Below are 27,031 nucleotides of genomic sequence, written 5' to 3' on the forward strand. Positions count from 1 at the left end.
AAACCCTCACTCTACACCTCTCAACCCTCTCATGGCAGAAATCAGTCTAACATGCGGAAGATTCGGAGGAGCATAGTGGCACAGCGATAGAGTTGCAGCCTCACAGTGCCAGAGACCCGGGTTCGATCCTGACCTCAGATCCTGAGCTCCTGTCTGTTTGTGGAGTTTGCACATTCTCCCTGTGAACATGTGGGTTTCATCTGGGTGCTAAGGTTTCCTCCCACACTCCAAAGACATGCAGGTTTGTTGGTTAATTGGTCTCTGTAAATTGCCCCTAATGTGTAGGATAGAACTAGTGTACAGGTAATCGGTGATTGGCGTGAATTCGGTGGGCCAAAGGGCCTGATTCTCTGTGGTTATCTCTAAATTCTAAACAAAGCTAAACTAAACTAACTGTGCTTTCTTTGCTCTCATTTAGGGAAGGAGAGGTATGGTGCTCTCAAAACTCCAGGCACAAACCCAACAGAAGCTCATGTACTGCAGCAAGCTGATTATACTCCAAACTCTTCAAACAACGGTGTCTCCTTTCCCAACATCTCAAGTTCAAGTTCAAGCTCAAGTCCACATTTATTGTCACATGCAACAATTGGTACAGTGGAAGATGAGTTACTATACAGCCATACGAATAAAAAGAACACAATACACAATAGAATTTAATATAAACATCCACCACAGTGGAATCAATGTTTCTCACTGTGATGGAAGGCAATAAAGTTCAGTCATCTTCCTCTTTGTTCACCAGTGGTTGGGGCGTAGAACCCTCCGCAGTCGCTGCTACAGATGTCCCGATGTTCAGGCCCTCTCGCCGGGATGATCAAATCTCTGACAGCAGCATTTGCCCATTAACTTTCTGTATTTCATGAATCAGTGCTTCCAGCACAGCAACTTTTGTTATCCCCTCACCTTTGAATAAATACCGCTTTTAAAAAATGATTCCCCCTGTTAGGAATAACCTGACCTATTTAATAGAGTAACCACGCTTCAGAGACTGTAAAGCATCATTTCACCATGAAAGATGCTACATCATATAAGGTGCTTTAGAACTGTTTCTAGTTATGAAGTTACGAAGGATCTCGACCCAAAACGTCACCTCTCCATGGAGTCCAGAGATGCTACCTGACCTGTTGAGTTACTCCAGAGGCTTCTGGCTTTTCTTTGTAGTTACAGTAAATATAAGTGCAATGTACAATACCATACTGTGCAAATGAATGTGGAAAACCAAGCTGGGATTTCTACACGATCACAATCCAGCTTCTAAGCATTGGATAATTGTGTTGCTAATGGGAGAGAATATTGGTGGCGTCTCTACTCAGATCTGATGACATGATGACTGGGCAATGAATCATGCTCTCTATTGTTCCACAGGTGGTAGCCATACCCTTGTTTTAAGCCAAGCAGGAATCTGTCATACTGTATCCTACACAGCGAATGCCTGCAGCTTATCTGACAAAAGAAGACATCTAAAGTGCAGCAAACCTGACTGTATTTCCTATGCTCTTTGATCATGTGCACTGCCCCAACAATATTACGATCATCTCAGAATGAGATGCGCTGACTCAGCACACTTCACAACCTCTTGACTTCTTTACCACCTGCCTGCAGGTTTGTATCCAAATCGCACACCATCTGCACTTGGAAATATGTCAGTGTGGCCACATAACCTCGCTGTCCGGAGCTTCCTCTCCAATGTCACAGTCACCAGGAGCTCCAGAGCCTATTATCAAGGCCTATTAGAGATGGTAACATAGCCATTGGTCTTCACATCCTGTAGAAGAAGAAATGAAAGGGCTGTTTAAACTCCAGAGAAAACCAGTGGTATATTCAGCCACTATCAGGAGAAGACACATAACTTACAATATTATTGACAAATATGACGAAAATTGGTCTTTAACTTCATTCAGTGTGCACGCTGTTTAACCCTGGTGCTTAACTGAAAAAAAAAACTAAATTGGTGAAAGTCCTGTAAGAAAGTTGTTTTTAATATTAATTCATTTATTGAAGTGCCACTTGCTCATTTCCCAAGAGGAGCTCTCTGCAGAGCTGATGATCGTCACGTCATAGACATAATTACTGTTGGGAAGTGAGAGAGATTGGGAAAGTGCAATCTCCTTGGCAGCTGCAGTGAGAGTAAATCGGGGAACGGTGAGCAAGGGCAGGAGGAGGAACAAGACAGGGGATACTTTGTGAAAAAACCAGTTCCTGTGCAAATGTCCAACTCGAGAACCTACGTGCGGTGCAGCGGTAGAGTTGCTGCCTTACAGCGCTTTCAGCACCAGAGACCAGGGTTAGATCCTATCAATGAGTGCTGGCTGTACAGAGTTGTATGTTCTCCTGTGACCATGTAGGTTTTGTCTCCAGGTTGATCAGTTTCCCCCCACAATCCAAAAACATACAAGTTAATTGACTTGGCATAAATGTAAATGGGTAGGATAGTATTATTGTGCGGGGATCACTGGGCCGAAGGGTCTGTTTCCGTGCTGTATCTTTAAACTAAATTAAGCTAAACTAAACCCTCATGCCTAGTGGCCCCAAGCCACAGTCAGAATTAGGGGACAATGAAACAGTGGTGTGGATGGGGAGGAGGCTAAAATATGCAATCGAAAGATACACCATGAACCCTTTCATTCACATGTTGATGCCTGCCCACTTTGGTGCTTGCTTCCATTTTATTTACTGGGAGTTAAAAACAAAGTCACATGTTGCATATTATTGCTCCAACCTCTGATCAAAAGGCAGAGATGAGTATCACATGTGTTAATAACAACATCACGTCATCAAACAAAATCAGGCATGCCGAGGAAAAACCAAGGTCAAGGATCTGGAAGTGCCCAAGATGATTGCCCGAGGGATTCTTGAACATCCATGAATTTAATTGCTGTGTCATGTCTTCAGCTGCCAAGTCCCTTTGCTCTGCTATTTATTTCTTAATTTCTGCAGTTTCTATATTCAGCTCTGAATAGAATTCCTTAAGACGATCTCCCTTAGCCAGTCAATGGGGCAGTAGCCCCAAAATCTAACGTCGCCCAATGTCAGTTTTCTTTGATAATGCACCCGTACTGTGCCTTGGGATAATTAATACATTGAAGCCACTCTAGATAAGAACGTCATTATTATTGAAATCTCAGGTTGTCGATCATTTGTAAGTCTCATAGGTCTCATTTCAAGTCAATTTAATGATTTGTTTGATTCAACATCCAGCAACATTGTGGTGCAGCAGTTTGTGCCGCTGCTCACAGCTCCAGCAACCTGGGTTCAATCCTGAACTCGGGCACTGTTTGGGTACGTTCTCCTTGTGACTGGGTGGGTTTCACCTGGTGCTCCAGTTTCATGCGACATCTAAAGATGTGCTGGTGGGATAATTGGCTACCATAATTGAGTGTTGGTAAGTGTAAAATGAATCAAGGGGGATTTGATGAGCTACAGTGAAATACAGGTGAAATTGATCTGCTGGGAGATGGCGTGAAGCTATTGGACAAAATGGCCTCTTTCTGTTAAGTACAGTAAGTAAGTAGGTAACAACTTGAATTGAAATACCATTCCAAACAAGTGAAGCATAACACACCCCTTCACAGAAGGAAAATCAAAAATAAGACTAATTCTGAGTCATATAAGAAGATAGTCCAAGGGTCAAGTGTGTTTAATTGTCATATGTACCAACAATGGAACAGTTACATTCTTACTTGCAGTACCATAACAGGCTGAGATGTGCAAAATCTTGGTGGAATAGGTTTTGTTAAAACTTTATTAAGCATCAGATGTATTTGTGAATTAAGAAGTGTTTGCCAACTGCAGGGGTATAAAGTAATTGTGCTGGAAATGTAACCATTGAACTGGTGATCGGTGACTATACCACACAGCCCATCTGCTCTCCATTAGTGTGATACATCTGTTGTAATTTGCACACTGGTGGCAAGCAAACAAAGGCATGTGGGTACTTTGTAATTGTAATACAGCAGATTTTACTCAAAACTTTCCTGCTCTCTGCTGCCTTCAATAAATGCCCATGATCTGGTGTAATTTAAGATCTGTGAAAGCTTAAGGTGTGGAAAATGCCCTTTGGCAACAATAGTAATTAGGTAGGTGTGGATCAGTCAAGAAGAAATAGAAATGAGAAGTTGTACTGGAGAAGTGTTACTGGAGGCAGCTCTGAGTGGGACCTTTGGATGACAATGTGTCTCCACTACGCACTGTAGATCAACACTGATATATAAAAAGCAAACCACAAAGGTTCTGTGATAACATTTAATTTTGAATTAATTTTTGTGCTCCAAATTGTACAACAAAAGATTTACGAGGTTATCCTGGTTGTAAACACTGAATAAGACAAAGGACACTGAGAAATCCATGATTCTGTGCACAAGCCTTTATTCAAACTAGGACAAAGTACTAAAATTGTTGCAGAAAAAATGATGGGGAACTTTTTAAAAATCTATTTCCCTACATTACCGAAGGCTGCTCCTTCCATCATTTTAATATGGCTGTAATAATGCAGACAGCTTATTAACAGAATATTGCTGGGTATCTGAGTCAGCTATCTCACCAGCATTTCACTTTGACTTTATGCTGCAGCTTTTAATGTAACCATTGGCAGAACAAACAGAAAGAAACATGGTAGTTCAATCAGTGGCGGACTGGGTCTAAAAATATCGGTTGCCAGGAAACAAAGGGGGCCCACTTCATCAGGGGCCCACTTGCCATCGGGCAAGCTGACACCCTGGCCAGTCCCCCACTGAGTTCAATAACCTACAGAGTACTGGGTTTTAAGCTTATGCCAGGATTGTGGATCTTTGCCACATGATCTATTCCCATTTGTACAAAAACTGTTGTGACCAAATAGGTAGAATTGTTGCCTCTGGTTCAAGAAACGATGAGCATACAACCTCGGTTGATGCCTCAGAGCAGCACTGACGTTTGCACACAACTGCAGATGCTGCTTTCCTCATGAGAATTTAACCCCAGATCTCATCTACCTTCCCAGGTGAACATTTAAGCCCCTGTCCCACTTATGTGTCCTTGGCACGCTAATTACGCGACCTCGTGGTCGCGTTGAGCCGCGACGGTTCCGCGAAGGTCGCGCACGACTTCATTTGACCGCACAGCCGTCTGGAGCACGTGACGTCATTTGAAGATGGACACAAAAAGCAGGAGTAACTCAGCGGGACCGGCAGCATCTCTGGAGAGAAGCAATGTTTCGTGTCGAGACTCTTCTTCAGTCTGAAAAGAAGGGTCTTGACCCGAAACGTCATCCATTCCTTCTCTTCAGAGATGCTGCTGGTTCCGCTGAGTTACTCCTGCATTTTGTGTCTGTCTTCAATTTTCTTGGCCCCGCTCTGGGAGTAGAAGTGGGGGCGGATCCGGACCGCAACGGCCGTGAGCCCCAGGCCGAGTTCGGCGATCGTTTGCCTGCTTCTGCTGCTGTTGGAGGTGAGACGTTGCGTCGCGCCAGGGTCTTGGGCCTGTCCCACTTTGGCCGTCAGTTCCGCGACAGGCCGTTGGTGCGCAAAGATTTAGTTCGCTAAAAAAATTTCGGAGCCCCGCGCGATGTCGTGCACAACTATATACCCCTCCGCGCTTCTGAGTGGGACCGGCCCCGCGCAGCCACACGATGCCCATGCGCCTCAACGCGATGACAAGGTCGCGTAATTTGCGTGTCAAGGACACGTAAGTGAGACAGGCCCTTTAGGATCCCACAGCAGTACTTTGCCATTATAAAATTTATTATCAGGTAAGTCCATGGTTTTTAAAGCCTACCATCTCTTGTCCCATCCTACCTCTGCAATATACTCATCATCCTGTGGACATCCATTTTGCCTGTCAGTCCCATACTGACTCCGAGCAGAGCAAGCCATTGAATACCTTCCATCTCTTATTTTCCTGCAATGTATTCTCTCCCATCAATTCCCCTTTGACTTTTTGTGCCATTCCCTAGTCTAAGAGGTATGTAACAGTATCCATTTAGCTACCACCATGACTTTGGAAACCCACACATTCACAGGGAGCATGTACAACCTCTGCACAGCTAGCACCAGAGGTCACAATTGAATCTCGTCCCCTACAACTGTAAGGCAGTGTCACCCCACACTGTGGCCTCAAACTGATTTGAACTTCCCCACATACAGCCCTGCACCAACTCTGCACTCCTCCTCCTCTGACACTTTGTTTCACTGTGAATCCCAGCACTCCATCACTGGGAGACTATGCTTTCAGCTTCAGTGCTTTGAAAGTTCTTCTCTTAACTCTCTGCCTGTCCACTTATCTTTCTGAGCTAATGGCTGAGAAAATTCCGCATGTCCATGGGGATTTTTTTCAAACTGCCACGATTGGGTGATGGAAAGTATTTGGATGGGATGCATCTGAACCTGCAGTGGTGAATAGAACACAATCCATCACAGGCTCATCACTTCCTTCCATCGAATTCATCTTTATCGTGCTCTGCCACAGGAAACTGGCAGTATCACTAAGTATGCCTGCCACCCTGGACTTTCCATTTTCTCTCTTCAGGTGCTTGAAAGCCTGGGTTCCCAATATAGTGCCCACTGCTATAAGACTCCTGAACCAATCACTTCTTTCACGCCTCCTCCCCAGAGATGCTGACGTACTCTCACTCTTAACTCCACGTAGCTGAGCCGATAGAGCCGCTGCCTCACAGTGCCAGAGACCTGGGTTTGACCCTGACTTCAAATCTGTCTGTGTGGAGTTTGCTTGTTCTCTCTATGAATGCATTAGTTTCCTTCAGGTGCTTTGTTTTCCCCCCACATCCCAAAGACGTGTGGTTTTTGTAGGTTAATTGGTTTTCAATAACTTGTTTCTAGAGTGTGGGGAGGGGATGAGGAAGTGGGATAACAAAAATACTGTGCGAATGGGTGATCAATGATCAGCATGAACTCGATGGGCCAAAGGGCCTATTTCCAAGCTGCATCTATAAACTAAACCTCATTTGGTTATTCTGTTATTGCACTTTAGAATTTTTTTTGTACTACAATCTTTGTACCTTCCTGCTGTTTTGTATTAATCGCTGTATATTTTGTCGCATTTATCATTATCATGTATACTGTGCATAAGCTTCATGCGAACAAGGAATTTCATTGCACCTTGGTGTGTGTGATAGCAGACGAATCTGAATCTGAATCTGAAACAATGTCTGATAACACCACTGTTCTGCGGTGGTGTCTCTCCATTTGTGGCACTGAGTGTGAACATTTTGTTTTACTGATGACTTTCCATGTTTGCTGATTTGGTCCCAATGCAATCCTGTGAACAGCACTCTGCTCAGAAATCCCCAATCCCAGAGAACAGCATTTCTGAACAGTTCCAAACCACTAACCCCCTTCAGCAGACGAAACATAAAATATTTGAATATTAGATCCCTCCTATAGAACGACATAGTAAGGAGTATTAGTGCTGCAGCTTCATACATCACAGAGGTCTTTTATCTCATAAATTGAAAATTAAAGGACAGATTTTGCTGCTATTATGTGGTGTTGGTTCTGAAATGTTTTGGTCTAATTTGATGCATATAATAACTCCCTATGCTGTTATTTCATATAACATAGAACAGTATTGCACAGTAACAGCCTCTTTGGCCCTGGATGTCCACACTGAACATGATGTCAAGTTACACTAATCTCCTCTGCCTGTTCATGATCCATTCCCCTCCATTCCCAGCATATCCTTGTGCCCATCCAAGAGCCTCTTAAATGCCACTATCATATCTGCCTCTGGCAGCGAGTTCCACGCATCCATCATCCTCTGTGTAAAAAAACCTTGCCCTGCGCATCTCCTTTAAACTTTGCCCCTCTCACCTTCAAGTTACGTCCTCAAGTCTTTGACACGCCAACCCTGGGAAAAAGGTTTTGACTGACATGAAGCTTCATTACCATATGAGAGTGACAACAATTTTGTTTATTTAAAAAAAAAGAAAATGCTGGAATTGCCCAGCAATTCTAACAGCATCTGTGGACGGAGAAACAGAATGAATGTTTTAGCTTGAAGACCCTCTGAGGGTGTCAATTCTGTTTCCCTTCCCACTGACCGTGTGGAGTGGTTCCCGCATTTCTGATTCATTTCAGATTTCCAGCATCCATGGCATTATTGATATTCATCAACTTTTAGTTTTCACTGGCACAGTTAAATGTGGAGCTACAATGTAAAGCAGTGCAGAACGAACAGGAGCTATTGAAAATGAAAGAGGAAAAGAAGGCACAGATGTAAGGTGTTTAAGAAGGAACTGCAGATGCTGGAAAATCGAAGGTACACAAAAAAGCTGGAGAAACTCAGCGGGTGCAGCAGCATCTATGGAGCGAAGGAAATAGGCAACGTTTTGGGCCGAAACGTTGCCTATTTCCTTTGCTCCATAGATGCTGCTGCACCCGCTGAGTTTCTCCAGCTTTTTTGTGCACAGATGTAAGGTGTCGTTTTGGCTGAAATTTGGTCCTAACAACTAATAACACTTTCCTTACATCTATCTGCCCAAGAGGCAACTGGGAAACTCAGTTAATGTCCTGTCAGAATAAATAGTAATTCTGGGAGTGCAGCGTTACCTCAGTTCATTCCTGACCTCAACAGCATTCACCTTAGTTCGCTCCAGACCTGCTGTGGAAAAGAACGCTGTACTTCACATTCGCTGACAGTTCTCTGTCAAACCAGTTGAACCCAGACTCATTTCCCCCATGACTCTCACCATTCAAAATCACAACACTTTAATCCAGTCAATCTTGGTTAGGTCTGAATCAGGCCACAAAGGTTAACTGCTAAATCAACTGATCCTCTGTGCACTCATTTAGTTTTACAAACATGTAATATTACTCATTTCCAGCATTATAATTACCAATCCATTGTGAAGCTCCTCAATCATGCTCATAAGTGGCCAGTAATGTAACTCGAACCCACCTATGAATTATAATGCCTGGGACGCAGAATAACGTGAAATTGGCTGATATTATCCCCAGGCTTCTTCCTTGACTAAACTTGTTAAAAAAAAATCCTTAGCTTTGAATGGTAGCTGCCTTTTAATTGACAATTTGTAATTAATAATTTGAATGATTTGCATAACCGAGATTGCCCTTCTGAAGTTGTTAATGCCACTTCTATCTTTGCGACTCTATATCGGCCCACTTCTGAGAAATGGCAGTATGGTGGGCAGTACAACTGGCCAAGTATCCTGGACATGTAAATCAGAAACCTGGACTAATGATTTTAAAAGAAGAATTCAAATTCAAGCTGGCGATATTAACTAATCCACACTAATAATAAAATAACAGTATCAGTAATGCTGACCACAGAATTATTGGATTGCTGCTTTAGGAGTGGACACCTCTGTTTTTAGATGGGCTGGCTTATGAGGAACTCCAGATATTTAGCAATAGATCTGTTTCTTAATTATCTTCTGAAATAGCCCAGCATGTGCCTCCATTCAAAGGGAATTAGGGAAGAGTATTCTACATTGCTCTTGGGGCAATGCTCCAATTCCATGAATTCCCTAAATTAATTTGATAAAGCAATTAGCTTGCAATAGTTTCAAGTTGGCATGTCAGCAGTTTGATATCATTTTTATCTTTATGGCTTTATAAACTGTAATCTGGAGAAATTTAACAAAAATTGGAATCGTTCTCCTCAAGAAAAAAATACATGAAGGCATGTGTTCTGTGGATAAGGCTTCAATTTCCTTCTCTGATAGGCATGAGTACTGCCATCCTTACCCAGTCAGCTCTATGACTTCAAACCCACCAATCTGATTGTCACTCTGGATTAGCACCGCAAGCCACTTGGTTCATGGGCCAGTTCGGGAACCAGGACAATTCCCTGAAAGTGGTGATCAGGAAAGCTTTTGGTATAGTGGCCTTCCTCAGCCGAGATATTGAGTGTAGACATTGAGACGTTATATTGCAGTTGTACAAGATGTTAGTGAGGCCACACTTGGAGTATTGTGTACAGTTTTGGTAACCCTGCTATAGTAAGGATGTCATTAGTGTGACATGGAAAGTGTGCAGAGAAAATTTACGTGGATGTTGCTGGGCCTTCAGGGGCTGAGCTATAGAGAGAGGTTGTGCAGGCTTGGACTTTATTCCTTGGAGTGCAAAAGGCTGGGGGTGATCTTATAGAGCTGTATAAAATCATGAGGGGAATAGACAGGGTGAATACAGAATCTTTTCACCAGGTTAGGGGAATCGAAAACAAGAGGACATTTGCTTACAGATTCAAATTGCAGGAGTAACTTAGCGAGTCAGGCAGCATCGCTGGTGAACATGGATAGTTGATGTTTCGGGTCGAGACCTTTCTTCAGATTGAATCATTCTGAACTACTGAGTTAATCCAGCAGTTTGTGTCTTTGTTTGTAAACCAGCATCTGCAGTTCCTTGTTTCTACATTTTGAAGTGAAAGGGACGAGATTTAATACAAACTTGAGGGGCAGTTTTTTCAGTTAGAGGGTGGTGGGTATGTGGAGCAAGCTGCTAGAGGAAGTAAATAAGGCAGATATGATAATAGCACTTAAAAGATACTTGGACAGGTACATGGGTGGGAAAGGTTTAAATGGATATACGAAGCCCAGATGCAGGCAAATGGGAGTAGCTCACATGGGGCATCTTGGTTGGCATGGACAAGTTGAGCCAAAGAGCCTGTATTTGTGCTATATGATTCTACAACACTAAAAAAGCATAGACCTTACACTGGCTGCTACATCCATGTGGGAACTAAATAAAAGAGGCATGAACCCTGATTGGGGATTGAACCCAAAACCCCAAACTCATTGCAATGAGCGTGACATTTTTGCAGTGATAGAGATAAACTATTTTTTTCACGTGATTCTGTGAAGTCAGAGAATGATAGGGTTGGATAAAGTAAAGGAGGAAGGGAGGAGGGAGGAAGCAGAGATTTTCAACACAGGGATGAAGAGTTTGCTGATGAAGGAGCTAAAGTAGGTCATTGAGCACAGGGGTGCTGTTATAGAACTGTCAGTTGTGACTAACAGTTATTTCTGCATAGCGTGCAGTCCTTTGTAACAGTTTATACTCCTCCACAACCGTCTTAGTTCAATGCAACATAAAACTAACGCACCAGGTAGTCTATATTTTGGCCTATTTTTGGATGAAGTATGGTTGGAAGCCACAGAGCCCAGATGTGAAACTCAAGCTTTGGTCCCAGTCCTCATTTAGTTGTGGTGATGACTCCTGATACCCTGTGTACCTCTGGAGCTGCTTTGCTCCACTTTAACATTCCGGAAGTGGCGGCGCTGGTAAACGGCTGCGGCTCGCCTGCAGTCCGTTTGTCTTTACTTTTTTATGTTGTTTTTTTTCGTTTTGTCTAGTTAGTTTTTATTTTTTAGGTTGTGTTTATGTGGGGGGGGGGGGGGGGGTGTGGGGGGTTTAAAAGGGGCTTGCTGTCTCTCTTCGGGGGAATACGACTTTTTTATCGTATCCCCCTTCTCTGCCTCCGTCTGCGCTGAGGCCTGATGGCGGAGCAGGCGGCCTTGAGACTCCGGAGGCAGAGCCAGTCAGGACTTGCACTGGGCTCGCTCCCGTGAGGGCGGCCCAGCCCGAGGGTGGAACGGCGCTTCCGTCGGAGTGGCCCAATCCGAGGGTGGAACGGCGCTCCCGTCGGAGTGGCCCTGCCCGAGGGTGGAACGGCGCTCCCGTCGGAGTGGCCCAGCCTGAGGGTGGAACGGCGCTCCCGTCGGAGTGGCCCTGGCCGAGGGTGGAACGGCGCTCCCGTCGGAGTGGCCCAGCCCGAGGGAGGAACGGAACTCCCGTCGGAGTGGCCCAGCCCGAGGGAGGAACGGCGCTCCCGTCGGAGTGGCCCAGCCCGAGGGAGGAACGGCGCTCACGTGAGGGCGATCCGGCTCGGGGCTGGAACGGTGCTCTGGCGGCTATGACCTGAGTCCGGGGTTGAGCCGCGGGCCAGCGGCTGCGTCCGTTGGACTGGAGGGCGGCAGCTTCGACCACCCCGGGCCGCGGTGTTTGAGCCGGCCCGTTGCGGGGTTCGGTGAGCCACGGGACTGTTTGTACCATCGCCCGGTGGGGTATCGCCTCAGCGCAGAGGGAGAAGAGGAGGGAAGAGACTGCAGCCCTAAGATTTTTGCCTCCACCACAGTGAGGAGGTGCTTGGAGGACTCACTGTGGTGGTGTTAATTTGTGTTTATTGTTGTTATTATTGTATGATTGTATGTATGACTGCAGGCACGAAATTTCGTTCAGACCGTAAGGTCTGAATGACAATAAAGGCATTCAATTCAATTCAATTCAACACAGGCATGGGCACCTTGTTGAGAACCAGTCCTGTCAACACTTCAAATCTCCTCCTGCAAAAGAGGCCCCTCCACTTGGTGACATCTCCACCAGGTGCCAGAGGAAATGCAAAAGGACTAAAAGATGAGCTGAGGGTGGTGTGCAGCAAGGTGTCATCCCCACAAGGTCAGAATACCAACTTAGCCATATAACCATATAACAATTACAGCACGGAAACAGGCCATCTCGGCCCTACAAGTCCGTGCCGGACAACTTTTTTCCCTTAGTCCCACCTGCCTGCACTCATACCATAACCCTCCATTCCCTTCTCATCCATATGCCTATCCAATTTATTTTTAAATGATACCAACGAACCTGCCGCCACCACTTCCACTGGAAGCTCATTCCACACCGCTACAACACTCTGAGTAAAGAAGTTCCCCCTCATGTTACCCCTAAACTTCTGTCCCTTAATTCTGAAGTCATGTCCTCTTGTTTGAATCTTCCCTATTCTCAAAGGGAAAAGCTTGATCACGTCAACTCTGTCTATCCCTCTCATCATTTTAAAGACCTCTATCAAGTCCCCCCTTAACCTTCTGCGCTCCAGAGAATAAAGACCTAACTTATTCAACCTATCTCTGTAACTTAGTTGTTGAAACCCAGGCAACATTCTAGTAAATCTCCTCTGTACTCTCTCTATTTTGTTGACATCCTTCCTATAATTGGGCGACCAAAATTGTACACCATACTCCAGATTTGGTCTCACCAATGCCTTGTACAATTTTAACATTACATCCCAGCTTCTATACTCAATGCTCTGATTTATAAAGGCTAGCATACCAAAAGCTTTCTTTACCACCCTATCTATATGAGATTCCACCTTCAAGGAACTATGCACGGTTATTCCCAGATCCCTCTGTTCAACTGTATTCTTCAATTCCCTACCATTTATCATGTATGTCCTATTTTGATTTGTCCTGCCAAGGTGTAACACCTCACATTTATCAGCATTAAACTCCATCTGCCATCTTTCAGCCCATTTTTCCAAATGGCCTAAATCACTCTGTAGACTTTGGAAATCCTCTTCATTATCCACAACACCCCCTATCTTGGTATCATCTGCATACTTACTAATCCAATTTATCACCCCTTCATCCAGATCATTGATGTACATGACAAACAACAAAGGACCCAACACAGATCCCTGAGGCACCCCACTAGTCACCTGCCTCCAACCCGACAAACAGCCATCCACCATTACCCTCTGGCTTCTCCCATTCAGCCACTGCTGAATCCATCTTGCTATTCCTGCATTTATACCCAACAGTTTAACCTTCTTAACCAACCTTCCATGAGGAACCTTGTCAAAGGCCTTACTAAAGTCCATATAGACAACATCCACTGCTTTACCCTCGTCAATTTCCCTAGTAACCTCTTCAAAAAATTCAAGAAGGTTAGTCAAACATGACCTTCCAGGCACAAATCCATGTTGACTGTTCCTAATCAGCCCCTGTTTATCCAAATGCTTATATATATTATCTCTAAGTATCTTTTCCATTAATTTGCCCACCACTGAAGTCAAACTAACAGGTCTATAATTGCTAGGTTTACTCTTAGAACCCTTTTTAAACAATGGAACAACATGCGCAGTACGCCAATCCTCGGGGACTATTCCTGTTTCTAATGACATTTGAAATATTTCTGTCATAGCCCCGGCTATTTCTACACTAACTTCCCTCAATGTCCTAGGGAATATCCTGTCAGGACCTGGAGACTTATCCACTTTTATATTTTTCAAAAGTGTCAGTACTTCTTTTACTTTGAAACTCATAGTATCCATAACTACTCTACTCGTTTCCCTTACCTCACATAATTCAATATCCTTCTCCTTGGTGAATACCGAAGAAAATAAATTGTTCAATATCTCCCCATCTCTTTTGGGTCTGCAGATAGCTGCCCACTCTGTTTCTCCAATGGACCAATTTTATCCCTCGTTATCCTTTTGCTATTAATATAGCTGTAGAAACCCTTTGGATTTACTTTCCCCTTACTTGCCAAAGCAACCTCATATCTTCTTTTAGCTTTTCTAATTTCTTTCTTAAGATTCTTTTTACATTCCTTATACTCCACAAGCACCTCATTTACTTCATGCTGCCTATAATTATTGTAGATCTCCCTCTTTTTCCGAACAAGATGTCCAATTTGCCTTGAAAACCAGGGCTCTTTCCAATTTTTACTGTTTCCTTTCAACTGAACAGGAACATAAAGATTCTGTACTCTTAAAATTTCCCCTTTAAATGTCCACCATTTCTCTTCTACATCTTTCCCATAAAACAAAATGTCCCAGTCCACTCCTTTTAAATCATCTCGCATCTCATCAAAGTTAGCCTTTCTCCAATCAAAAATCTCAACCCTAGGTCCAGTTCTGACCTTCTCCATAATTATATTGAAACTAATGGTATTGTGATCACTGGACCCGAAGTGCTCCCCAACGCATACCTCCGCCACCTGTCCCGTCTCATTTCCTAACAGGAGGTCCAGCACTGCCCCTCCTCTAGTAGGTACCTCTATGTATTGCTGCAAAAAACTATCCTGCACACATTTTACAAACTCCAAACCATCCAGCCCATTTACAGAATGTGTTTCCCTCTAATCAGTTTAGTTCAGAGATATAGCATGGAAATAGACCCTTCGGCCCACCAAGTGGGGTACCGCAAGGCTCAGTTCTGGGACCCCAGCTATTTACGATATATATTAATGATTTGGACGAGGGAATTGAATGCAACATCTCCAAGTTTGCGGATGACACGAAGCTGGGGGGCAGTGTTAGCTGTGAGGAGGATGCTAGGAAGCTGCAAGGTGACTTGGATAGGCTGAGTGAGTGGGCAAATGCATGGCAGATGCAGTATAATGTGGATAAATGTGAGGTTATCCACTTTGGTGGCAAAAACAGGAAAGTAGATTATTATCTGAATGGTGGCCGATTAGGAAAGGGGGAGATGCAACGAGACCTGGGTGTCTTGGTACACCAGTCATTAAAAGTAGGCATGCAGGTGCAGCAGGCAGTGAAGAAGGCGAATGGTATGTTAGCATTCATAGCAAAAGGATTTGAGTATAGGAGCAGGGAGGTTCTACTGCAGTTGTACAGGGTCTTGGTGAGACCACACCTGGAGTATTGCGTACAGTTTTGGTCTCCTAATCTGAGGAAAGACATTCTTGCCATAGAGGGAGTACAGAGAAGGTTCACCAGACTGATTCCTGGGATGTCAGGACTTTCATATGAAGAAAGACTGGATAGACTCGGTTTGTACTCGCTAGAATTTAGAAGATTGAGGGGGGATCCTATAGAAACTTACAAAATTCTTAAGGGGTTGGACAGGCTAGATGCAGGAAGATTGTTCCCGATGTTGGGGAAGTCCAGGACAAGGGGTCACAGTTTAAGGATAAGGGGGAAATCTTTTAGGACCGAGATGAGGAAAACTTTTTCACACAGAGAGTGGTGAATCTCTGGAATTCTCTGCCGCAGAAGGTAGTTGAGGCCAGTTCATTGGCTATATTTAAGAGGGAGTTAGATGTGGCCCCTGTGGCTAAAGGGATCAGGGGGTATGGAGAGAAGGCAGGTACAGGATACTGAGTTGGATGATCAGCCATGATCATATTGAATGGCGGTGCAGGCTCGAGGGGCCGAATGGCCTACTCCTGCACCTAATTTCTATGTTTTCTATGTTTCTAAGTCCACACTGACTATCGATCACCCGTTCACATTAGTTCAATGTTATCGCACTTTCACATCGACAAGGTTAATTTGTGGCGATGACAACGAGGGTTATGGTTGATGGGGGTGGATGTGTGGTTGGAGATATAAGGCCTACAGTAGGGCAACATTAAAGGTCAGACTAGCCCAGTGGCACCGTTGGAAAAGTGCCAGACCTAGGTTCAATCCTGACCTTGCGGGCTGAACCCGTGTTGCATTTTCACATTCTTCCTGTGTGGGCTTCCTTCGAATGCTGCGGTTTCCTCCCACATCCCAAAGACATATGGGTTGGTAGGTTAATCGGCCACCGTACGTTGCCACGAGTGTCCAGGTGAGTGGTAACATTTAGGTGGGGGCGGGAAGTAGTAGAGAATGTGGGAAAAATAAAAATGGATTAATGGAGGATTAGTGCAAATGAGTTATTGGTGGTTAGCATGGGTTTGGTGGGACAAAGGGCGTGGCTTTGAGTGGCCGCGGACTTGCTAGCGCCCGCCGGGGGCTTTGAACCTCGACTTCGGGAGGGGGATGGAGAGCAGGGGAGAGACAAGTTTTGCCTTCCATCACAGTGAGGAGGAGACTCACTGTGATGGATGTTTATGTGAATTGAATTGTGTTGGTGTGTGTCTTGGTTCTTTTTTTTTTTTTTTTTTTTTTTTTTTTTTTTTTGGCTGCATAAACCAAATTTCGTTTGAACCTCATGTGAGGTTCAAATGATAAATAAAAGGTATTGTATTGTATTATTGTATTGTATTATTGTATTGTATTGTATTGTTTCCTTGCACTATCTATCCATGACTTTATGTTCTATTGTTACAATGGTGTGGACAGGTGGTAACATCCTGCATCCTTTATTTGTTTTGTGAGCAACCTGTCACAATGCAGGTAACTTACTAGGCATCATTCATTCAGATTCAAAGATTCAGATTCAGATTCAAACGTTATTGTCATTGTGCAGTGTACAGTACAGAGACAACAAAATGCAGTTAGCATCTCCCTAGAAGAGCGACATAGAATATGAGCAATAAATAAATAGAATAAAAGAACGCCAGCGGAGCCGCGGAGCGGCAGAACACCAGCGCGCACCAAGCCAGCTCGGCCGACTGGAAGCACCAATAGACGGCAACGCGAACGAAAGCACCGCCGAGGACGCAGAGGTCATTGTGCAGTGTACAAGTACAGAGACAACAAAATGCAGTTAGCATCTCACCAAAAGTGTGAACACAGAATAATGGAACAGTAATATATATATATGTACATACAGTAGCAGTAGTGCAATTTTCGGTGGGGGGAGATCAGTCACTGGGGAAGGAGTGTCCGGGGGGGGGGGGGGGGGGGGGGGGGGATGACTGGCAATCGCTAAGGTGCAGAGTTAAGTAGGGTAACAGCCGCAGGGAAGAAGCTGTTCCTGAACCTGCTACTCCGGGAATGGAGAGACCTGTAGCGCCTCCCAGATGGGAGGAGGGTAAACAGTCTATGGTTGGGGTGAGAGCAGTCCTTGACGATGCGGCGCGCCCTTCACAGACATCGTTTGCTTTGGACAGACTCAATGGAGGGGAGTGAGGAACCGGTGATGCGTTGGGCAGTTTTCACCACCCTCTGCAATGCTTTCCGGTCGGAGACAGAGCAGTTGCCATACCATACTGTGATACAGTTGGTAAGGATGCTCTCGATGGTGCAGCGGTAGAAGTTCACCAGAATCTGAGGAGACAGATGGACCTTCTTCAGTCTCCTCAGGAAGAAGAGACGCTGGTGAGCCTTCATGATCAGTGTTGAGGTATTGTGGGTCCAAGAGAGGTCATCAGAGATGTTGACCCCCAGAAACCTGAAGCTGGAAACAGGCTCCACCTCCGTCCTGTTAATATGGATGGGGGTGTGTGTGCCACCCCTAGACCTTCTGTAATCCACAATGAGCTCCTTGGTCTTCTTGGTGTTAAGGGCCAGGTTGTTGTCAGCGCACCATGCTGCTAGGAGCTGGACCTCCTCCCTATAGGTCGACTCATCGTTGTCGCTGATGAGGCCAATCACCGTTGTATCATCTGCATACTTGATGATGGTGTTAGTACCATGTACAGGTGTGCAGTCATAGGTGAAGAGGGAGTAGTGGGACACAGAATAACGTTACAGGCTTGACTTTGTTTGCTTGCTGAAGCTGCCTTAAACATGAGGAAAGACTAAGATATAAACAAAGCTAAACAAAGCTGTATTTCTACAATTGCTTCCTGTTTATTATTACTGAAAGAGTTCCATTATAGCAGCAGTCCACTGTACTCGACTCTGAAATTCGATTCCATCGGGTCCAATGAAATTAATTTCAGAGGCAGTCTATACAGCCGTGCCAATACAACACAGCACTTCCAAAAGGGAATAAATTTTACAATGTACTATGTTTTCTAATTATGGCACAAGTTCTTCGCCATCACATCATGCACCTACAGTAATGTTCCCTCCCCAGAGACACATGCTGCAAATCCATTCTCGACCATTAGATGGAGCTTCATGAATTCCAATGTCTATGGATCCACCTGGCCCACCCCCCAAAATACAATGAGGTGTGTTAACGATGAGAGGCAGCGTACATCTGTCTATACTCCAGGCTGGTAGAAAGTGGAACCTCACACCAACCATTGTTTGGGTGGCACAGTGGCGCTGTTGGTAGAGTTGCTGCCTCACAGTGCCAGAGATCCAGGTTCAATCCTGACCTCGGGCACTCTCAGTGTGGAGTGCGCACGTTGTCCCTGTGATCACATGGGTTTCCTCTATCGCTTCGGTTTCCACCCACATCTCAAAGACGTACGTTCTGGACTCCCCCAACATCGGGAACATGTTTCCTGCCTCTAGCGTGACCAAACCCTTAATAATCTATATGTTTCAATAACCTCTCATCCTTTAAAATTACAGAGTATACAAGCACAGCCGCTCCATTTTTTCAACGTATGACAGTCCCGCCATCCCGGGAATTAACCTCGTGAACCTATGCCACACCCCATCAATTGCAAGAATATCCTTCCTCAAATTTGGAGACCACAACTGCACACAATACTCCAGGTGTGGTCTCACTAGGCCCCTGTACAACTGCAGAAGGGCCTATTGGCTCCTATACTTAACTCCTCTTGTTATGAAGGCCAACATGGCATTAGTTTTCTTCACTGACTGCTGTACCTGCATGCTTACTTTTAGTGACTGATGAACAAGGACCCCTAGGTCTCATTGTGCTTCCCCTTTTCCCAACTTGACACCATACAGATAATAATCTGCCTTCCTGTTTTTGCCACCAAAGTGGATAACCTTACATTTATCCACATTAAACTGCATCTGCCATGCATCTGCCCATTCATCCAACCTGTCCAAGTCACCCTGCATCCTCATAGCATCCTCCTCACAGTTCACACTGCCACCCAGTGTCATCTGCATATTTGCTAATATTACTTTTAATCCCTTCATCTAAATCATTCATGTACATTGTAAATAGCTGCAGTCCCAGCACCGAGTCTTGTGGTACTCCACTAGTCATTGCCTGCCATTCTGAAAGGGACCCGTTAATCCCTACTCTTTGTTTCCTGTCTGCCAACCAATTTTCTATCCATGTCAGTACCCTACCCCCAATATCATGTGCATTCTGATGACTGTTGGAGATAAACACCATTAGGGGAATCATACATTATAAGGGAATTTGTGACTGTGCTCTCTACTTATCTGGACTGAAAATCTACTATGTCTTTCTAACTTTAGAAAGACATAGTAGATCGGCCAACATTTCTAAAAAGACACAAATTTCCATCGTGTCTTTCAAATCCTCAACTAGCGTAAAGTGTTCCACAATTCAGCTCTTTGTAAAGTGTAGGCATTCTTGAAACACAACAGCCTGCAAAGTTGAAATGAGCAGTAATGAGATAAGGGAAATGGACAATACCGCAGATGATGGAAATCTGAAATTAAGGAAACAGTGCTGGGTTAGCCAGCAGGTCGGGCAGCATTTGTGGAGAGAGGTGCAGAGTCAACATTTCACGTTGATGGCCTTTCAGTGGTAACTAGGCAATGATCAAGTTATTTGTTTTAGCTTTGTTCATTAAAGGGTGATTGTTGGCCAGGACACAGGAGAGAGAGAACAGGAGAGCAAACAGGGCCTCACTTGAACATGTCCTGTAAAAGGCTGCACCTTAGATTGTTGCGCACCTCCTCTGTATTGTCTTGCAATGCTCTCAAACCCACGGCCTCCTAGTCACTGGCCTGCAATGCCATGCAGTGAGTTGAAAGTTAATGCCGGATAAACTGTTGTACTTTAACAGTGAGATCACAGCACCTGCTGTTACTACTGGCTAAAGGTCAGGGGGAAGTGATGTCTTGTGAATTGCAACTATTGCTCTGTCTTGGCCTCACAAAAACAAAGTTACTCCAGCATACACACAAAATGCTGGAGTAACTCAGTGGATTAGGCAGCATCTCTGCTGAATAGGAATAGGTACCGTAGCGGGTCGAGTCAACTTCTTCAAGTCAAGTCGTCAAGTGAGTTTATTGTCATGTGTCCCTGATAGGACAATTACATTCTTGCTTTGCTTCAGCACACAGAACATAGTAGGCATTTACTACAAAACAGATCAGTGTGTCCATATACCATAATATAAATATATACACACATGAATAAATTCCTTCAGACTATATTGGGTCTGAAGAAGGGTCTCGACCCGAACCGCCACCTATTCCTTTTCCACAGAGATGCTGCCTGACCCACTGAGTTACTCCAGCATTTTTGTGCTTATCTTCAGTGTAAACCAGCACCTGCAGTTCCTTCCTACACAAAGTTTAACGAGCGTTTGAAGGTGAAAGGTGTTGAATTGAATTGAATTGATTTTATTAGGGACAGTGCATATTAATAAACATTTACATGTAATACGCAAGATTGTAGCTTAGGGTTATATAATAATTGATGAAAGAGGGCTCAGATAGACAATGGGCTATTTGGGTTTATTATTCTGACCATGTGCGGATCATTCTACATATAAAGTGTTTCGCCCTCACTCTTCATAGGAATGGCATGAATTTGCCAGATTCGGATTGTAATCATGGATTAAACTCAGTGCCAACAATTCTGGTTGGACTTCGATGAGGGAAGAAGCCTATCGATGCCAAGGTTGCTCCATCGCTGAAACGTTCAGCTTTGCGAAGGAAACAGTAGCAGAATCTCCATCCTAAATGTGGAGGAAATTTTCATTTCAACGTTTATATTAAAAAAAAACAAGGGAGGAGAAAAGGGGAGCGAGGCAGCGGAAACAAAGGAGGGAGAAGAGAGAGAGGAGAGAGAGAGAGAGAGAGGAGAGAGAGAGGAGAAGAGAGAAGAGAGAGCGAGCAGAGAGAAGAGAGAGAGTAGAGAGAGAACAGACGAGAGCGAAGCTAGAGATAGAGACTCTCCTATCTCTCTCTCGCTATCTCTCTATCTCTCTCTCTCTCTCTACTCTCTCTCTCTCTCTCTCTCTCTCTCTCTCTCTCTCTCTCTCTCTCTCTCTCTCTCTCTCTCTCTCTCTCTAAAGTGTCTCATGGATTCACCCCGCTCCCAATCATGTTTCATCCAGTAAGTCCTCACATCTCAGTGGTTGACTGGTGGCAACTCTCTCCAGGTCCAGCTGTCCCAGAGCTCGGACCCTGCTGTCTCCAGCCCCCACTCCTTGCTATTTACAACACAAGGACAGTACGACTTATACGAGGGGCACGATAACTCCAACGCGCGGTGAGATTAACAAAACCTAGCGAAATTCTTCCCTTACTTTGACAGTATATTTTCCCATTGGTAAAGTCTGCACAATGGATCCAACTTCTCCAGTATAATACGAGATACTGTATATGACCGCAGTGTGGAGGATAACGTTGAGACATAGATGGCATGGATATTATTAGAAGGGCAGAATGGCATATGCTGTTCTAAGCAACTGTGTCTAAATTGAGTTAAGTCGCAGATCAGTCAGGATTTAATTAAACCGCAGAACTGATCGAGAAGTCTATGTCCATTTTTTCTCCAACCTACATGAATTACTCACCATCCAGATGAATGCATTTTTCATGTGGTTGTGTGACCATAATTCTTCTGAATAGATTGCAGAAAAATCAGAGCCACCAACATGATTGATTTCCCCAAAGCGTTGAGGAAGAAATATCAAGGTCCTTTTTCAAAGGAAAGGGATAGATACAATTTCCAGCTGACGCCACGGGAGCAATGAGTACAGCACTCTGCTAATTGACTACAGGGATGAGCAAGGGCCATTTCATGGACCAGACTCCCGACTGTCTCCGAACTCGTGTTTGTAAGCGTAGGAGAGAGAGGGAGGGAGAGAGAGATATAGGGAGAGAGCAGGTTCTGTTTTAAGCAACTTCTTTGAGTTGGCTGCTGATCCCGCCTCCTTCAAGCCTCCCCACAGGAAGTGAGACGTGAATGGCAAGGAGGGGCAGTGAGAGGGGCAGTTCTGTCGGATGGTGCCTTTGCTGAGAGGGAGGGTGATGAGAAAGCGAGGATGTGTTACTGAGGGGCAGTAAACAGCGACCTCCTCCCCGCTCCTGCCGTCGCTGTGGCTCCGGGTATTCTCTTTGCCCCGATGGTACTCTTGGTAGCGCTGGGCACGGCACCAGCTTGGCGGAGTGTGGCACAGGTAAGAAATAAGCTGAGCGCAGCTCGCTGCCTCTCTCCGCCCGTCGCTCCTTTTGTTTAGAAACGACCGGGGATTCTAAAAACGCGACCAGATTTCCCAACAGAAACACTCTCCGCTCCCCGAACCTCAAGTGTCTGATGTGATGTGATGAGCGGTCAAAACGTTTGCAGCTTTGCTTTGACTAATCCAAGAATGTGCTGTCAGCATGTTTAATATTTGCACCGGGTTTGTCACTACTATTGTTCTGGATCGCAACAGCGAGAGCGTGTACCTTCTGTTCTGCCTTTTAACATCGTTTTAACATACAAAAAAAACACCACAAATTTTGAGATATACCATTTTATTTCCTCGATTAAGGACAGCTTGGTGATGTTGATGATATTGTATGGGTTTCAGGCGATATTGAGAATGGTTGTGATTTGTGCAGACATCTATCTAGCTACAACCCCCCTCCCCCCCCCCCACCCCACACACACACTCTCGCCCCTGGCCGATGCATTGTTTGCCATGGACCATTCCCGTAAAACGCCGAGCTTTAGTTCAATGTCAAGCTATGGTTTGCAAGGCACACTACACCCCCCCCCCCCTTCAAGGGTCGCATTGGAAAAGCTGTGAGGGAAACTTAATTTATTTTTTATTTGAAATGTATCTGAATGCGTTATTTATCGCCCGATCACACAGCAGTAGAAGGGGAATGCTGAGCAGATCGGATCTGCAGTGGAATAGTAGGTAGCTAACAACTCTCTTGTGCAGCAACGTGCGCGCACGTTGGGATAACCTCGGCACTACCCACTCCTTCTGAATGAGAATAGGAATGGACAAGGGCGATATCACAAGGGTCTCGACCCGAAACGTCACCCATTCCTTCGCTCCAGAAATGCTGCCTGTCCCACTGAATTATTCCAGTTTGTTTGTGTCTATCTTCGGTTTAAACCAGCATCTGCAGTTCCTTCCTACACATATCACAACTGTGTGCAGTTTGACTTGGCCGAAGACATCAAACTCTGAACTCTACACGCAGATGTAGTTACCAAGAACAGAGCTAACCCTTCCATGCATTGACTCATCCTTAAGTGAGCCGGGTTCCTTTAATTCAAAGATGCTGTGTGTGCCACCAGAGAGGTTTTATATTCAATTCCCCCCTTAGGCTATATTAAGGGAAAATGAAACTCTCTCCATTAAATACTTACCTCTCTGTGACCCCTCCGTTGAAAGAAGAAATGTAAGGATTAATTAATGTATTCATCATGGAATTGTATGTGAGTTACTCCAGCACTTTGTGTCTGGATGTGATCGATTTGCTTTGCCATCACCTTTGTTAGTTCCATGCACGTTAATAAGACCCCCCCCCCCCCCCCCACCCCCCGCTCATGTGGGCGTTCCGGTGACTTTCTCAACCGGTATATAAGGGGGCCGTTAGACAGCAAGTAAAATGTCACAAAAGGACACGAAATGCTGGAGTAACTCGGCAGGTCAGGCCGCATCTCTGGAGAACAAGGATAGGTGAAGTTTGGTCTCCATCCGAGACATTACCTACCCATGTTCTTCAGGGATGCCGCCTGACCTGCTGAGTTACTCTAGCAATTTGTGTCCTTTTGTATATTAACCAGCATCTGCAGTTCTTTGTTTCGAAATAAAAACGTGCATTTTAGAGAAACTAATTTTTAAACTTTACAACATATGCGACGGTTTATTTACTGAAGCTATGATATCCAGAAGTTTGTTCTATTAAAGGGCACGCTGCTGTCTGGTTGGAGCCTGTAGTTTTAACACCAGTATTAGTATCAGGAAACAATAGTTGAGCCACCATTGTCTGCCGAGAGTCCGCTCAAATGTATCACGTGTTGTGAAATCCCATCTCACGCTAAATCATGTTTTATTTTGTTCTAACTGTTTGCGATTTACTTTGTCGATGCTCGCTGGGCTCACGGTGTCTGTATCAGCGGAGCACAACATTTGAAGAAAGACACAAAAAGCTGGAGTAAGTCAGCGGGCCAGGCAGCATCTCTGGAGAGAAAGAGTGGGTGGCGTTTCGAGTCGAGACCCTTCTTCAGACTGGTTAGGGATAAGGGAAACGAGAAAAATAGACGATGATGTGGAGAGATAGAGAACAATGAATAAAATACATGCAAAAAAGTAACGATGATAACGGAAACAGGCTATCGTTAGCTGTTTGTAGGGTGAAAACGAGAAGCTAATTCATTCCCCGTTGTGCAAATTCAGTTGACTCGCAGACCTGATTACAAAATAGCTGATTTTATGATCTTTAATCCAACGTTAATTTTAAGCTTTGTGAGGTTTCTGGAAATGTGTGGGATAATTCGCATTGCCGGAGTAACTGAGAGAATGTCTGTGTTTCCTATAATAAATGCATTGCTAATGGAAAGTCAAGGACACAGCTTGTAAAACATATGCGAGCTGTCTATGAGCTTTCATTAGAGGATCGCATTTATGGGGAAAAATATAGTCAATCACCTGCTTTTCATTAATGAAGCAATCTTGCTCTCCCATTTGATGCATAATGCATTAAAAAGCAGCACACTGATAATATACCTTCTTCACTCCAGTCCCTTTTTTCTCTAAAAGAACAAAAAAAATATGGTATTTATTCATGTACTGGGATTTCCAATTAGATCCTGACACCGTAAAAAGCTGGAAACAAAGAGGTGCAGATGCTGGTTAATACACAGGACACAGAGTGCTCGAGTAATTCAGCAGGACAGTCAGCCATCATCTCCGGAGAACATGGACAGGTGACTTTTCAGTTTTGTGACCCTTCTGATTCTGAAGAAGGGTCTCGACCTGAAACATAGCCTATCCATGTTCTCCAGAGATTCTGCCTGACCTGCTGAGTTACTCCAAACACTTTGTCTTTTTTTCACCTAAAAAATGAATGCCCTGGTATTATTCCCATACAAGTATGTAACAGCCGATTCATGAGCAACTTTTAAAAATCTTATTTTATAGATTAATTCTTATCAAAGACAACTATTTGCAAATATGCCTATTAGGTTTTAATTTCAAAGATATTTCTATTATGCTCAAGAGGTATTTAGACAGGTACTTGATGTGGCAAACCATAGAAAAATATGTGTAATGCAGGCAAATGGGATTTGTGTAGATGGGCTTAAAGGCTGGACATTGTAGGCAGAAATACCCAATTATGTGCTGTACAGGATCTCACAGTTCTTTTGCAGTTTTAAACTATTTGCAAGAAGTGAAAACCAAAGTAACATTAAATAAAACATATTTGCTTATAAATGAAGTCCCTGCTTGCAATCTTGGTTCTATTTGACCTCATGACTAAATTTTGACCATCTGTTGGCACCATTTGCACCTCTGCAACATCCCAAACTATGGTCCTGTATCAGCTCAGCTCCTGCTGGAAACCTTTTTCCTTCTAGACTTGGTGATTCCAGAGCTCCCCTGACTGCCCCCTTACCTCTATACTTGGACCATTCAAAACTCTCTGGCCTTCACCCTGACTTACACTAAATCCCGTCAGTCCATGTACTTGGTCTGGCTTCTTATTCAGAAAATCCTTGACTTAAAAATTTTCACCAACATTTTGAAATCCTTTCATGGTTTCCCATTCTCTGTCTCCGTAAAACATTTCATGATCAGTCTGAAGAAGGGTCTCGACCCGAAACGTCACCTGTTTCTTCGCTCCATAGACGCTGCCTCACCTGCTGAGTTTCTCCAGCATTTTTGTCTACCTTTATGACCCTTTAAGATCTGTGCACTTCTCCAGCTCTGAGCTCTTACACCTCTCTGTTTAGGAAGGAACTGCTGATGCTGGTTTATACCGAAGAAAGACCCAAAATACTGGAGTAACTCACCAGGTAGACAAAAATGCTGGAGAAACTCAGCAGGCGAGGCAGCATCTATGGAGCGAAGAAATGAGCATGGATGACCAAAAACTTGGCACCCGAAGGCAGAGATACCAAGGATAGAATGATTAAAATCAGAGAGGCATAGACACAAAATACTGGAGTAACTCACCAGGTCAGGCAGCATCTCTGGAGAAAGGGAAGAGGTGATGTTTCAGATTGGAACCCTTCATCAGACAAGGATTCTGACCCGAACCATCACCTATTCCTTTTCTCCTGAGATGCTACCTGACCCTCAGAGTTACTCCAGTATTTAGTGTCTATCTTTATGCCTCTCTGATTTTAATCATTCTATCCTTGGTATCTCTGCCTTCAGGTGCCAAGTTTTTGGTCATCCACGCTCATTGATTAATTGTAACCCTTGTTCCTCAGCTCATTTGCTCCAATAATAACTTTGTTATTTGTCAAAGCGGTATCCTAATGCAAGACCAGTAAACATTTGAGAGAGAATGGATTTGAAACTTATGTTAATGAGATTAGATGATAAGAGATAGTGTGTGTGTGTGTGTGAGGGGGGGGGGCGGGGGCGGT

The 27,031-nt window shown here is 44.4% G+C and overlaps 1 protein-coding gene across 9 annotated transcripts in view; it reads left to right on the forward strand.

The window, feature by feature from the left end:
- The first annotated feature begins 22,322 nt into the window (after positions 1-22,322).
- Positions 22,323-27,031, forward strand: part of plppr1 (phospholipid phosphatase related 1) — a 79,427-nt gene continuing 74,718 nt past the window's right edge. For 2 of the 9 annotated variants that reach the window (XM_033018200.1, XM_033018201.1), the window contains exon 1: positions 22,337-22,610. The gene's annotated coding sequence lies outside the window, so the exon portion shown is untranslated. Of the gene's footprint in view, positions 22,611-27,031 lie in introns of all 9 variants that reach the window. The other 7 variants (XM_033018208.1, XM_033018199.1, XM_033018203.1 and 4 more) reach the window with 7 other exon arrangements.

This window comes from Amblyraja radiata, chromosome 3 (assembly GCF_010909765.2).
Source record: "Amblyraja radiata isolate CabotCenter1 chromosome 3, sAmbRad1.1.pri, whole genome shotgun sequence".
In the NCBI taxonomy this organism is placed as follows: Eukaryota; Metazoa; Chordata; class Chondrichthyes; order Rajiformes; family Rajidae; genus Amblyraja; species Amblyraja radiata.